Below are 15,267 nucleotides of genomic sequence, written 5' to 3' on the forward strand. Positions count from 1 at the left end.
CTTTCACATAAGAAATGCTAGTCATCCCTGAACATCTCATAAACTCCATCACACACACATGTTTCTCTCTCTCTCTCTCTCTCTCTCTCTCTCTCTCTCTTTTTCCATATATATACATGTAAATGTATTATATTAATATATCTATAGATCTACAGATATATATGTAAATCTAAATATCCTCCCACATATATGAATACATATACACACAGAGCATACACATACTTATATAATATGTAATATGCATATTTATATAAAATATGTAGAGCCCACTAATACACTAGGCTACTAATGTGCTAAGCATTTTACAAATATTACCCCTTTTGATCCTCACAACAACTCTGGTAGGTATGTGCTATTATTATGCCCATTTTACTTTTGAGGGATTAGCTCAAAATCACATCATCAATATAGTCAACAATGACTATTTTTTTCTTTTATTCTTATTTTGAAGGCACCCATGAAGATCAGAAGACCTAAACATAATCTACAAGCTATAGGATGACCACTGTTGGTTCAGGATGAGGGAAGCAACCCAGACAATGAATGACCAAATGGGGCACTAGATTTCGAGTTATGAATTAGCTAGGGTACAATAAGATAGGACGATGTGTTTGTATTTGATCAAATGTTCATGCGTATGTGTGTTCATGTATCTCTCTCCCTATCTCCCTCCTTCTTTCCCTTCTCCTCTGTGTGTACACGCTGAAATAGAAAAAAGAAGAGGGAATTTGGCAGTTGGTGAATTTCAAAACTATTTTATGCTCAACAAGCATAGCACAGTACCGGTGTGCTGTAGCAACTGGGACAAATGGTATACAAGTTTTTATGTGTTAGGATTTCTTATTTTGCTAAGCACTAACTCTTTTTGAATTTGTTGCAAGGAGACATACATTTTTTTTAATTAAAGCTTTTTATTTACAAAACATATGCATGGGTAATTTTTCTACAAAACAACAGAAAAAAATAGTCAACAAAACCTACTGTTTCAATTTTTTCCTTCCTTCCCCCTATTCCATCTCTTAGATGGCAAGTAGTTCAATACATGTTAAGTATGTTAAAATGTATGTTAAATCCAATATATGTATACATATTTATACAGTTATCTTGCTGCACAAGAAAAATCAAATTGAGAAGGAAAAAAAGCCTGAGAAAGAAAACAAAATTCAAGCCAACAACAACAGAAAGAGTAAAAATGCTATGTTAGTGTTCTAAGTTCTGACAGTCCTCTCTCTGGGTGTAGATGGCTGTCTTCATCACAAAATCATTGGAACTGGCATCAATCATCTCATTGTCAAGAGAGCCACATCCATCAGTTATCGTTGTATAGTCTTATTGCTATGTATAATGATCTCCTGGTTCTGCTAATTTCACTTAGCATCAGTTCATGTCAGTCTCTCCAGGCCTCTCTGAAATCATGCTCTTTGTCATTTCTTATAGAATAATAATATTCCATAACATTCATATACCATAATTTATTCAGCCATTCTCTAATTGATGGACATCCATTCAGTTTCCAGTTTTTAATCAATACAAAAAGAGCTGCCACAGACATTTTTGCACATGTGGGTCCCATTCCCTTCTTTAAGATTTCTTTGGAACATAAGTCCAGTAGAAACACTGCTAGCTCAAAGGGTATGCACAATTTGATAGCTTTTTGAGCATAGTTCCAAATTGTTCTCCAGAATGGTTGGATCTGCTCACAATTCCATCAACAATGTATCAGTGTCCATATTTAACATGTATAAGACTGCTTGTCATCTGGGAGAGGATTGGAGGAAGGGAGGGGAAAAATTGGAACAGAAGTGAGTGCAAGGGATAATGTTGTAAAAAAATTACCCAGGCATGGGTTCTGTCAATAAAAAGTTATATTAAAAAAAACAATGTATCAGTGTCTTAGTTTTCCCACATCCCCTCCAACATTCATCATTATCTTTTCCTTTCATCTTAGCCAATCTGACAGATGTGTAGTGGTATCTTAGAGTTGTCTTAATTTGCATTTCTCTGATCAATAGTGATTTGGAGCACCTTTTCATATGACTACAAATACTTTCAATTTCTTCATCTGAAAATTGTCTGTTCATATCCTTTGATCATTTATCAATTGAAGAACGGCTTGAATTCTTTTAAAGTTGAATCAATTCTTTATATATTTTAGAAATGATGTCATTATCAGAACCTTTGAATGTAAAAATGGTTTCCCAGTTTATTGCTTTCCTTCTCATCTTGTCTGCATTAGTTTTGTTTGTACAAAACTTTTTAAACTTAATATAATCAAAGTTATCTATTTTGTTATCAATAATGATCTCTAACTCTTCTTTGGTCATAAATTCTTTCCTTCTCCACAGATCTGAGCAGTAATCTATCCTATGTTCTTTTAATTTGTTTATAATGTCATTCTTTATGTCTAGATCATGAACTCATTTCAAACTTATCTTGGTATTTGTGGGTCAATGCCTAGTTTCTGCCATACTAGTTTCCAATTTTCCCAGCAGTTTTTGTCAAATAGTGAATTCTTATCCCAAAAGCTGGGGTCTTTGGGTGTGTCAAACACTGGATTGCTGTAGTTATTGACTATTTTTTCCTGAGAGATACAAATTCTTAAGACTGAAGGGGACTGAGAAACAATTTAATCCAATTCCTCCATTTTACAGGTAATTATCAGTAGATAGGGAATTAGAGCATAGTGCAATCTGTCACACCTGATTTTTTGGAAAGCATAGGTACATTCCATAGTGGATCACTTGTTGCATTATAACTAGTCATTCTGTTTTAGTGATAATGTTAATAATAGAATATGGAACTATAGCCTAGATAAGTACATCATCAAAGCCATAATTCTTCTTCCTAGAAAATGCACTTCCTGAGCTCTGATGCTATTAAAGCAGTAAATGTTGTTGAAACATCATCTAGTCCTATCCAAAGAAGATTTGCTTTCAGTGAATATTTTCAATTGTTTTGACCTAATGTTAAATATACATACAGCAGCCTATCTAAACAGTCCACTTTGCCCATATCTTGCCTCCCCAACCTTTTCTCCCCAAAGTTGTAATACCTTCCTTTTTCACAAGGATTTCACAATCACAGGGATTGACAAATAGCTTTCTACTTCTTGCTCCCATGAACCACTTGCTCTGGGATACATTCCAAAATGGAAAATCTGTATCCAATCAACAATGAAGTTGGCTTGTGGTTGATTGCATTGAGTATTACTGCTGTGCCTGAACAGTAAATTCAATCGAAACTCTACCAACTTGTAAGTCATTCTGTCTTTTTTTAACACCATTCTCAAGGGAATAGCAGATGATGAAAGTGGCAGAAAAAAGTGTTTTCAAGTAAAGGGAGAAAGTTATATTCATTGTTAAACATGTAAGATATTGTCAGTGAAAGGGATGAATTTTTTGATACCTAACATGGATGAATTTTCTTTTGATATCAACCATTAACATAAATATATGAAGAAATGCAGCTTTCAGAAATTATTTTGGACTTTTGGACAGTTTTGGAAAGAAAATGATTAATAGTGTAGAAATGAGGACTCAGAACACATTGTGAGCAATGTGGAATGATGCTCTACTTTGTGAGAATGTATTGATGTTAAGAAACAGAGAAAGATCTTTAATTTATTTTTTTAAAATAGAGAAATGGAAGTGTAAAGAATCATTTTCAAGGGTGTTAAAGAGGTGTAGGTCCTTGCTAGACATTTCAGGTTAAGGGATGACAAATTCCTCCCCTAATATGCATATCTCTTATTGTCTTTAAGTTCTTCAGTCATATCTGACTCTTCATGACAGTATGGTCTGTAAGGTTTTCTTGCCAATGATCCTGGAGTGGTTTGCTATTTTTTTTTATTCAATGGCTTAAGGCAAACAGAGATTAAGTGCCTAAATCACACAGCTACTTAGTGTCTGAGGCTGATTTGAATTTGGATCTTCCTGACTCTAGACCCAGTGTTCTATCCACTGAGCTAAACTAAAGTAAAACTAAGAAAATAGAAAAAATGTATAAATATTTGGATTCTGAGGAATGATTATGAAGGGACTATCAATTTTATAGGGGAAATTTGGGGAATTTTGATTTCTTAAGTAAAAGATAAGTCATGGAGAATTTGGAAGCTCTCATTTTAATCACTGAAGAGGAATGAAGTATTAATCAAGAGAGCAGCAAGAAACAGAAGAGGAATTTTAGAAATGAAATAAAGAACCTGAAAGTAACTACTCCTTTGGAGCAGTGACAGTTTGAAAAAGTTTGCTTAGGAAAATACTTGAGTTGACTGATTCCTGATGGATAGAGAGAGAACAAATTTCATTTACCAAAAGTTCCAATGTTGCTTGCTCTTTATTGTCCCCTAATATTGATGAAAGGCAAAGAGCTTACTAAGAGTTTATTGCTCTCTGCTGCCATCTCTGGCTTAAGGAAGAAAAGCAAGGAAAACCTCCTGTGGCATCCTGAGGAACTGGTTTAAAGAGAGAACCTGGGCTGAATCTGTTCGGATTGGACAATATAAATAGCCAAGAAGGAGACTAACTGGCTGGCCTATTCTATATATTCTAGAGATAGCCATTTTGAGGAGTTTTGAAATATCGTTGATTAAAGAGAGCTGTTACATCAAGAGCCTTCTAAATGTCCCTTTAATGATTATGGTTAGGAAAGGATTTTTAAATGCTATCTTTTGAGTTTAAAAAAAAAAAAAAGGGCTTCCCTAGTTGAAAAACATAAGGAAAAATGGGGAGAATCAATAATCAAATAGTGAGCAGAGCACTTTCAGTGTGGAATAAGTATTTCCAAATTAATTGTTAACATGGGAGTTTATAAGTATTTCCATGCTAGGGTCTAATAAGTATGTGCCCACTTTTTACCAAACCTATTGAATGCCAATTTGAACAACCTGGAATCCCTAATTTCTCAAACTCTTAAACTTCTGGTTTACTTCAGCTATGCATATGCATGAGCATATATTATATGATATTATCCAGCTTTTCTCCCCTCTCCCCCAATGATTTGCCCCAAGTGTCAGAATTCCTAGTAATAGTTCTGAACACAAAAATGGTGTTTTCTGATTTAGAATCATCTTTCTCTTGTCATGTGAGTAAGCTATTAGTGCTTGGGAGGTCCATTTACTTTAACTAGTCCAGATCAACTAGACCAGAGCAGCTGTTTCATTTTTGGCCTGAGTTTTTGGATTTGTCTGCATGAATTTGATTGGTTACAAATTTGCTTGATAATACAGGAACCTTCTTCTTTGCTTTGGCTGTTCAATGTTTTGTTTTCTTTTAAGAAGCTGAAAATATTTTTAGGACAATGGGTGGAGATGTTAGGGTACAAATTACATAAATATAAGTTACAGTGACATAATTTGACCCCATCAAATACAACTTTTATGAACTAGTTCCAGCTAGTTTTTAGTCACATTGGAACATGCATTAACATAGACCTCAAAGAACTTTTTAAAATAATTTATTACTCCACTGCCTTACATAGTGACTTAAGACCTGAGACAGCACATCTCTAAATGCACTCAACCAGTTACTATCGGGAAGCAAATTTTCTCACATGGCAGGTTAAGGTTAATAAATGGCCATATTAACCCCAAGGGATCTAAATACAATTGTGGAAAATATATTGAACTAATTTAGGAGACATGCTTTCTTTATTCTGGGTTTGCAACTGATTAGCCATTTAACCTTGAACAAATTAGTTCATTTCTCCACCTCAGTTTCTTTTTTAAACTTAAGAGTTTTAATAGAATGAATTTAGAAGTCCCTCTTGACTCTAACATTTTATAATTCTGTGTTACATGGGAAGTTAGGGTGGATTGAATCATCCAGCCCTCTTAAAAGTAGATTTATTTCTCAATGAATAGTTTCAATTGCCTTGTTTGATTTAATGTTAAATATTTATCTCAAGTGATGGGACCTTCACCATTTCAACTTGCATATCATTTGCAGAACCAAACAGTTCTCCTGTTGCACAGGGAGAGGACCAATATGATTTAGGTGAATGATTCCAAACTCTTTTCATACTGTATGCTTAGCAGGTGATCTCATCTAGGATTTAAATAAGAGATCATCACTATGTTAAAACTTTGGTAGGTTCTTGAGGGTAATACCCAAAGCAGTGATGTCTGATATCTTTGATGTATTCTCAATGCTATATGTTCATGGGATAGCTGGGTGATTGAGGCTTGTGCCAGAGTCAAAACCAGAATTCTGATTGGTGACACCAGGAGGCTAGACACCACTTTCCAGATATAGTGCAAATAGTGCTGAGCAAACCTTTTGAGGGATCACAAAGCACATTTCTTCACTGTGTACATATCTTCAGAAACCAGGGTTATAGAAAGACCTTCTTTATTTGGGAATGGTTTTTTTTTCTGGTAAAAATTGACTAAAGTTTGTCTACAAGATCAAAAGTTATTAAAGTTAAAACACTCAGACTGGAAGAGGGATTTTTTATAAGCTTTCTTTCCATAGGAAACCAGGCTTAAAAAAGGGTAATTTAAAACCAAAACAAAGGCCAGACTGGCAAAGATACACATACTCACTTAGGGACAGATGGATTAAATCTGCACTTGTATTGGGAGCCAATTAGGTAAGTGAAAACTTCTGCCTTAAAGTGTTTTGGATTGGAAAAAAAAGTAGATATAGCACAAGGTTGATTATAGTAACTGAAATTAGAAATAGAATTAGTGTGTTGCTTTGTAATTTGAAGATAGTGTAAGTCCTTTGTCCTTCCCATTTCTGGGGTCTCCTTTTTCTCTTCCTCTTTTTTATTCTCCTCCTCCTCCTCATTTTCCTCCTCTTCCTTCTTCCCTGCTTCCTCCTCCTCTTCTTGCTGTTTCTCCTCTTCTATTCCTCTTCTTTTTTCTCCTTCTTCTCCTTCCTATTTTTTTTCTCCTTTTCACCCTTCAAAAATGATATTAGACCTTGGCTATAAGTGGGTTGACTATGATCAAATCAGAAAAATTTGTGCATATTAGTTGGGTAGAGAAGATGATTTAGAGTTTAAAGATGAGAATGAGATTGCATTAGAAAAAGTTTATTGTATGGGAATTATCAAGTCATAGAATAATTGTAGTGTATAACTGCAAACTATGTAAAGGTAGCATGGCACAGAAGATAGAGGGTAAGAGTAGAAACTTGCCCAGATTGGTGTTCAAATTTAATTTTTGATAAATATTGACTATAAGACTCTGGCTAAGTCACAAGAACTCTCAGTGCCATTTTGAATCTCTTACCTAGTTTTTTTTGGAACTTTAAACACTTCAGGGGTTTCTTAGGCAGTAATTAGTTATCTTTTAATTATTGTTTTTGTCATTATTCATCTCATTTAGCCAGTTCTTTATTACTCAAGCATATATAGAAATATGATTTATAGTAATTTTTTAGTTTACATGCATTACTTGTTTAGATATATCTATGATTTTATTGGTGGTATATATTTCCTGTATTTCAATCATTCTATGAATTTTCTAATATCCTTTTTAGAGAGAATAATTCTAACTCTAAGAGATATTTCTCTTTTTCCTTAGTATCATCTTTATATTACAGGTGTTTGGTTTGCCTGTTCATCTTTCTCATTCTTAACATGACTTGTTTTTCCCACTCATAGATATCTTTGATATTTTATACTTTTTATATTCAAGTTATTACTGACAATGTATTTTTCCTACTGTGTATTGTTTTGTTAGTTGTAATTTAAATGTTTCAAAATTATGATATTCTCATGATTCAGTCATTTAATTCATTGAGACAATATTGTCAAAGACATTGTTTTTGGCAGTAGTGAAAACTTTCCACTTCTTGAAAACACTGACCAGTTTCCTTGGTGCAATTCAGCTTGATCTCTTCTTACATATTTCCAAGCCCAACTCATTGTCTATTTGTAGTACTTGTTTAAAGTATACAATATTTTTATACATTTTTGTTTTTGTCATGTGAAACTAGACTTCATTTTTATGGATTCTCCAAATCACCATCATCATTACCAACACCATCACCATCATCATCATCATCACCATCACTATCACCTTGGTCTTTTAAAATTTGCAAAATGTTTTATTTTATTTTATTTATTTAAAATTATGTTATCTCATTTGGTCTTTATTAAAAAAAACCCTGCAAGGCAAATATAATTATTATCTGAGTTCCAGAAATTTATTACTACATGCCTTCTTCCCAGTCTGGCATTCTATTTATTAGAATATCTATATGACAAAAAAGATGGGAAAGAGGAGAATGTTTTCAGAAACCGGATGAAACAATATAACTTCATAGGAATGGTGTTCAGATTGTTAAGGAGAGTCAAACCTTTTGGAGTTTATATACAATTGTAAGCCAGTTCATATTCTCTCATTGCAGTGTTGAGAAAATAGCAATTCTAGATAAATTTCTGAGTGAGAATAGCTTGAGATAAAAAAGAGTAATCTTTACCTCTCTGTCCTTTCTTTGACAAGAGGAAGATGATATGAACTTCATTGACTTTGAAAGATTTGTGTCAACTGATATCCCAACAGTATTCCTTGAATATCAGTGGCTGGCAGCAGTATTTTCATGAAGAACCAAAAAAAACAAGATATTCCAAGTAAATGCAGCATTAGGATGTGAATGAGATCAGAAAAAGATATGTCTTACTTATTAGGACTTAATTGAGAGTTCCACAAAGTTGGGGAAAGTACTTCTAGCAAACCAGTTTCAAGTAATTGTGAATTGCCATAGCATTCATTGTAGAGCCCACTTTCTCCTTGACTCTATAGATTTGTGGGAGAGTAGATATCTAGTTTTGAGGTGGGAGAATATTTTGTGCAACTTGTTATTTCCTCCAAATATATAACAAATTAATCATGTAAATTTCTTTTTTTCTCCTCCACCGTAGAGATGGCTACCATTAAAAACAAATAGATGTATATGTGTGTGTGTATATAGACACATGCACAAACACACACATACACATACAAATAGGTGTATATATATGTATGTGTGTATGTATTATTTACACAGAAATATATAGACACAAGTAGGCATATATGTATATACAAATATATTCATATAAACGTGTGTATTCACCCATATATACGTACACATATATTTTAGTTTTTTTCTCTGGCTATAGATAGCATCTTTCTTTATATATTCTTTGTTTTTAATTTGGATATTTTTAATAATCAAAATGATTCTGGCTCAGAGTTGTTCTTAAAAAATAGTATAATTACTACATATGATAGTCTCATAATTATACTCACTTTGCTCTTCATCATTTCATGAAATGTGTTTCTAATATCAAGTTTATCGTCTCTTATAACACATCTTATTCCAAAAACTTTTTCAGCCATTCCCAAGTTGATAGGGATCACTGTAATTTCCAGTTTTTTCCATCACAAGGAGAACTTCTATAAACATCTCATTCACATCCAGAGTTATAATTAGTATTTGTGAATTTCTCTCAATTTTGTTGGTATTCACTATTTTCTTTCTCAGCTTTTTAAAAAAACTCTATCCATGTTACTTTATTTTTCCCCCATATTCTCTCACCCTCATATCATCCATCACTCCAAAACTTGCCTTCAGTTCTCTTTCCCCAACTTGCAATCTCAATTCATATGCTTCTCCAAAAGTTTTAATAATTATTATATAATGTTTCTAGAAAATATAGAGATGGTTAGCTTTCTCAATTTCAAACTTAGTTTTTGGACTCAATTGGTGATTTTGTTGGCATCAAAGAATTCCCAAGAAAGAAATTACTTTTACCAGTATTGTTTTGCACTTTTTTATAATTTTAAGCAATACATTGTGACACACACACAAAAGTATGTAGCAGAGGTGGGGACTGGAACTCAGGTTTTCCCAAGTCTAAGGTTTTCTCTCCACACCACACCCAAATTGGGCAGCATCCATATATTTTGTAATATAACACTGTTATCTTTTCTAACAATATGTGAAGCTCTATACAATATCAAGGAAAATGTATCTTTGATTCCTCTTTTCCTTTTACATTTGCCTCTTGGTAGTTGGTGGTTGGTTCTTTGATCTAGTGCCACAGTTGAGGCCATATTTCTATGGACACAATTAAATGCTTTAAGTAGTCAATCTATCTGCTGAGAGCCCACCATCAAAACATACTCTAACTATTGGATTTTCAAGATTTAATTCATACAATGAATTAAACAACTACAATATTTCAATTACCACAGTTCCTTGACGTTGTAGATCATTTCACATGAGGACACTGATTTTTGAGATTAAACATAAACATGTTAAAATAGGTAGACCATTATGGTTCATATAGGTTAATTTTAGTGGATCACAGTAAATCATTATCTTTGCTAGGTCTTAGCCTTCTAAAGTTAGCCATCTAAATTGTTCACTTTCCAGAGCACATCCAAAGTTTGAATTGGAATTTGAGTTATACTGGATTGCTTTATCCTAGAAAACTCTTTTTTTGTAGAATCCTCAAACTAGAAGGCCTTCTCTACAACTCCATTCTGATGTATATATCAAGAACCCAATGTTTCTGGGCACTAAGTCTAATTAATATTCACTCAAAAGCAATTTTCCAAAAGATTAACAATTGACACTAATATGGATGTTAACTTTTAGGGTCTCTCTTCTTCTCTTCTTCTTTTCCCTCTCTGTCTTTCTGTCCGTGTCTGTCTGTTTCTGTCCATCTGTCTGTCTGTCTGCCTCTCTTTTTCTGTTTCTCTCTCTTCACTGTGATGAAAAAAAAAATAGGTTCAGATTATTTTAGCCAGCAGATTTGAATTGTTATGGTGATTTATAAGTCTGATGATTCTTTTTCCAAAGTTATCTTGAGATGTTACATATTTTCATATTCTGAAACTCCCTGAAGATCACATTGTACCTGCTTTTTGCCCTAAGGAGTTTTGCAGTCGTCTCAGGCCAAAAGCAATAATATTCTGACCTGATGTTTAGTTTATGGTTACATCTGGCTTAAGACTGTTTCCTTTGCTCCAGATCAATGATTCCCCAATGTGTTTTTGTAGCATCCCTGGGATTTTTCCAAGTGGACCAAGAGGCATTGTGAAATTATCATAAAGAGTAAAATCAAATTTGTTTTAATTTTTTTACTAAAAATAAAGTTTTAACTTGAGGCATTGCACTCAATGAAAGTTTGATAACCAATATTTAAGACAAATTATTCAATTATAGAAATTATTGGGCATTTATTATGTTCATGTCACTGTGACTGGTAGACAAATAAAAGCATTTATTAAGTGCCTACTCTGTTTTAGGAAATGTTCTAAGTGCTGGAGAAACAAGAAAAGGCAAAAAAACAAAAGATGGACATTATTTAATTGAAAACTGTTTATAAGAAGAAACATTCAATATCACTCAGAAAAATCCTGTCTGTACAGGTTCAGTAATAATATTAATGAAGATTGTTCAACATATTCATAGAGATTAGTTGGGACCTTAAAGATAAACTTAGTCCTATTTCTTCATCTTACAGATGAGGAAACTGAGGCCCTGAAAGATGAATTGGCTTACTGCTAAACATAAATAATAATAGCTAATAAATGGTTCATCACTTCAATTTGATAAAAGACAATTGTTTTGATGTTATCTATTACAGACGTGAAATGTAGATACATGAATAAGATTGCATCTTGTGATGCAAACACATTTCTTTGGACAAAATTATGTAATAACTTGTATATCTAAATGAACCAGTTGAAGCAGATTTAAGAGAAAATATCATGAATAATGTTTATTTTAAAGAGGCCTCAAAATTACCCTGAAATATCTGAATAGTTTCAATAAACATGAAATGGTTTGGAAATAAGTAGGAGTAGAAGCAGATTGTTTGAGAAAAATATCTAAAATCACCATTGTCTATGATCACAGAATCAGAATGAGAGTATTGAATCTAAGAACTGGAAAGGACCTCTGGGGCCTTCCAGTCGAAGTTATACATAGACAAGAATTCCCAAACTATTATACCCTATGAGTGATGATTTAACCTTTATTTAATTATTCCCAGTAAAAGTGAACCTCTCACCTCCTGAGGCAACCCATCCTATTTTTGGCTAACTTTAGTTGTTAAGAGGATTTTTCTGACATGCAGCTTACATTGGCTTCTTCACAACTTCTACTTATTTTTCTTAGTTCTGTCTTTTGGAGCCAAACTACATGAATCTATATTCTTTTTCACAAAAATGGCCCATCAAACAATTTGAAGATAGTTGTCAAATCCCTGCTAAGTCTTATCTTCTGTAGCCTAAACTTTCTTAGGTCCTTTAATTCATTTTTATACATCAAGATTGTGAGGAATTTCACCATTTTGGTTGCTTTTTCCTGACTATTTCTTAGCCTTTTAGCTCCTTCTCTGAAGTGTGATGCACAAAGTCCAATTATGCTCTCTTGAGGGTAGAATATAGAGGAAGTCACCTTCCTGCTTTTTGGACATTATATCTCCCTTCAAACATCCTAAAACTTAACTGTAGCTTAATTGTAAAATGGGAACAAAAATTATCTATCTGTCTCTGTCTGCCTTTCACAATGTGTCTGCATTTCTTGTTATCTACGGGTGTATACATACAAATAGGCATATAACTTAATTGTATAAGCAATACATATAAATTATATATATAATACATGATATTATATATTGTTATATTTTCCAAGAAAAAATTAATGTTTGTGGTACAGAATGCAATTCCTAGTTGGATATAGCCATTTAGAGCTGCTATCCTAATTAAATTTAAGATTAAAAATGAGACAACTATTGCATAATAACTATGAACCATAGTTATAGTTTCTAACTTATAGATGCCTGGCTTATCAACAACTTAGAAAGACACAGTGTTATATGTAGTGAACAGAAAGAAGAAATATTTGATCGGGTCATAGAATCTGGAAAGATAGGTTACTATCAGGTTTTAAAGGACTTTAAAAACCAGACAGAGGAATTTATATTTTATCATAGAAGTAATAGGGAACCATTGAAGTTGATTGTGTAAGGGAGTGACATAGACAACTGTACCTAAGGAATATCGCTTTGTTAGTTTTATGTAGGATATTTGTTGGTTGTCCTTTTTTACTAAAGGAGGACCAAAATAACATCAGTATATTGGGGTCAGTTTATAGTATGTCTGACTATGATTGATCATATCAATATGAACTTGTAAGCTTTTATTATAGGTCGGGCACAAATAGTCCATATGAACATTTGGCTTGGAGATCTTTGTTTCTCTACATCTATCTAATCATCTTGTTCTTTCATGAATCTTGTCTCATCCATACATGTAGCTTACCAGGATGAGGTTCCCTCAAAAAATTCAGAATAAAATAAGCATGTAAAAACATTAAATACCAACATTTCTTTTTTCTAGTGAGAGTGGAGTAAGAGTAGGTCTATTTTTCAAAAAGGGTTGTATTTGTGGCTATGGGGTAGCTAGATAATGTGGTAGATAGAGTATCTATTGCCTAAATTCAAGAACACTCATCTCCTTGAGTTCAAATGTGACTTCAGATACTTCTTCCATGTGTGATCTTGAGCAAGTCACTTAACCCTGTTTGCCTCAGTTTTTTCATCTGTAAAATAACCTGAAGCAGGAAATAGCAAATAAATCTAATATCTTTGCTAAAAACAAACACTCCCCCCTCCCGCCCACCCCACAACCACCCAAATAAGGTCCTGAAAAGTTGGATGTGACTGAATGACTAAGCAACAAAAATCTGTGGCTATATCCAAGAATCTTCTAGTGAAATGAGTTTAGTTTTACTCTACTTTTTTCTCTTTTGTATTTCTAACTACTCTATTCTTACTGAACACTTATAATTCCCTGTGGTCATTCTTTGTTGGAATTTTTACAAATTGCTAACTCATTAGAGTTGATGTAAGTAAGTAAACTTTGTGAATTTACACCTCCCTTAGGTGTGCCTCCAGAAGGAGGAGTCAACCTTTGGGAAATCATATATAAAGAGGCTTTTAGCTTCGGGTTAGTTAGTTACTTCGGGTTAGAGAGAGTTCAGCTGAATTAGATTGGAGAGGAGCACTCTGGTGCAGACAAGAACACTCTGGGAGAGCCAGAAGCCCTCTCTCGGAGGCAAGAAAGATTCATTACAACTTTTACCTTGGTGCTGGCTGGAGGCAGAGGCAGAAGCAAAGGACAAAGCTGCAAGAGCTCTTAGAATCAAGCAGAGAGATAGGCCTCTAAGAAAAGTTAACTGGGCTATATTGGAGACAATAAAAGATTTGAACTTTTATCACAAGGCTGCGTTTTGAGTGATTATTACTCTTAACTGATACTAAGACTGCCTCCAGAAAACCTCCCCGAGAAATCTGCTTTCTCCCAGAGAGAATCATCATATTTATATATTTTAAAGAAGAAAATCACCATAATTCTTTAAGGCTCAGATTATCTGCCACTTCCCGTGTGAAGTGATCTATCCAGCTGAAATTGAATTAAATCGAATTTAACTCGACAGATGTTTATTATACCTTTAAATAAACGATGGCTTATGCAAGATAGCTACGGTGTGCAGTGCACTGTGCTAAATTGCTGCCCCCAGCAGATGTCTACATACAATAGGTAATCCAGATATTAGTTTGTACATGAAAAATTATTCCCAAGGAATTTCTTTTTTTTCATGGATCTAATACATACAGCTGTTGTTTTTTAAAATAGCTATTTGACTATAGACTAGATCTCTCAAGTAAGTATTAATGATATAATAATTGGGACAGGACCATTCTCTTCCTATGGTCCTCCCCCGATGTTGGAATCCTTACTAACTGCTAAGTAATTAGAGTTGATCTAATCTTACAAGAAGTTGTTTTGGCCAGAACCTGAAACAAGGTACTAAGTAGAACTAATCAATACAAGGCTTGTGTTCACACCTTTACTCATTGGACTCCACAAGTATGCTAGCTTCACAAAGTACACTTTCTAACTTCAAGAGAGTTCACACCTCCCTTAAAGTCATTGGGCCAGAGAGCACTATGGGAGAAAACCCATAATCCCATTCTCTCAGAAGAGGCAGATAAAAAGCCAGCGATGAAGGATCTATGGCAGAATACATTTTTTCCTCTTGGCTGGCTGATCGCGCTAGACTCGAGAGAAACGACTCTGCTGCAGAGAACACTTTTGACGGACTTCAGTGGAGCTACGCCAGAAGCCCTCTCTCCGCAAATTGGTGGCTGGGCTCCCCAGAAGGAGATAAGAGAGATCTTCCATCTCTGTTGGGGAGGAGATGGCTCAGTGGATAGAGTACCAGCCAGGAAGCAACCTGATGGCAGAAGGGAATTACA

Source organism: Antechinus flavipes, chromosome 4 (assembly GCF_016432865.1).
Source record: "Antechinus flavipes isolate AdamAnt ecotype Samford, QLD, Australia chromosome 4, AdamAnt_v2, whole genome shotgun sequence".
NCBI lineage: Eukaryota > Metazoa > Chordata > Mammalia > Dasyuromorphia > Dasyuridae > Antechinus > Antechinus flavipes.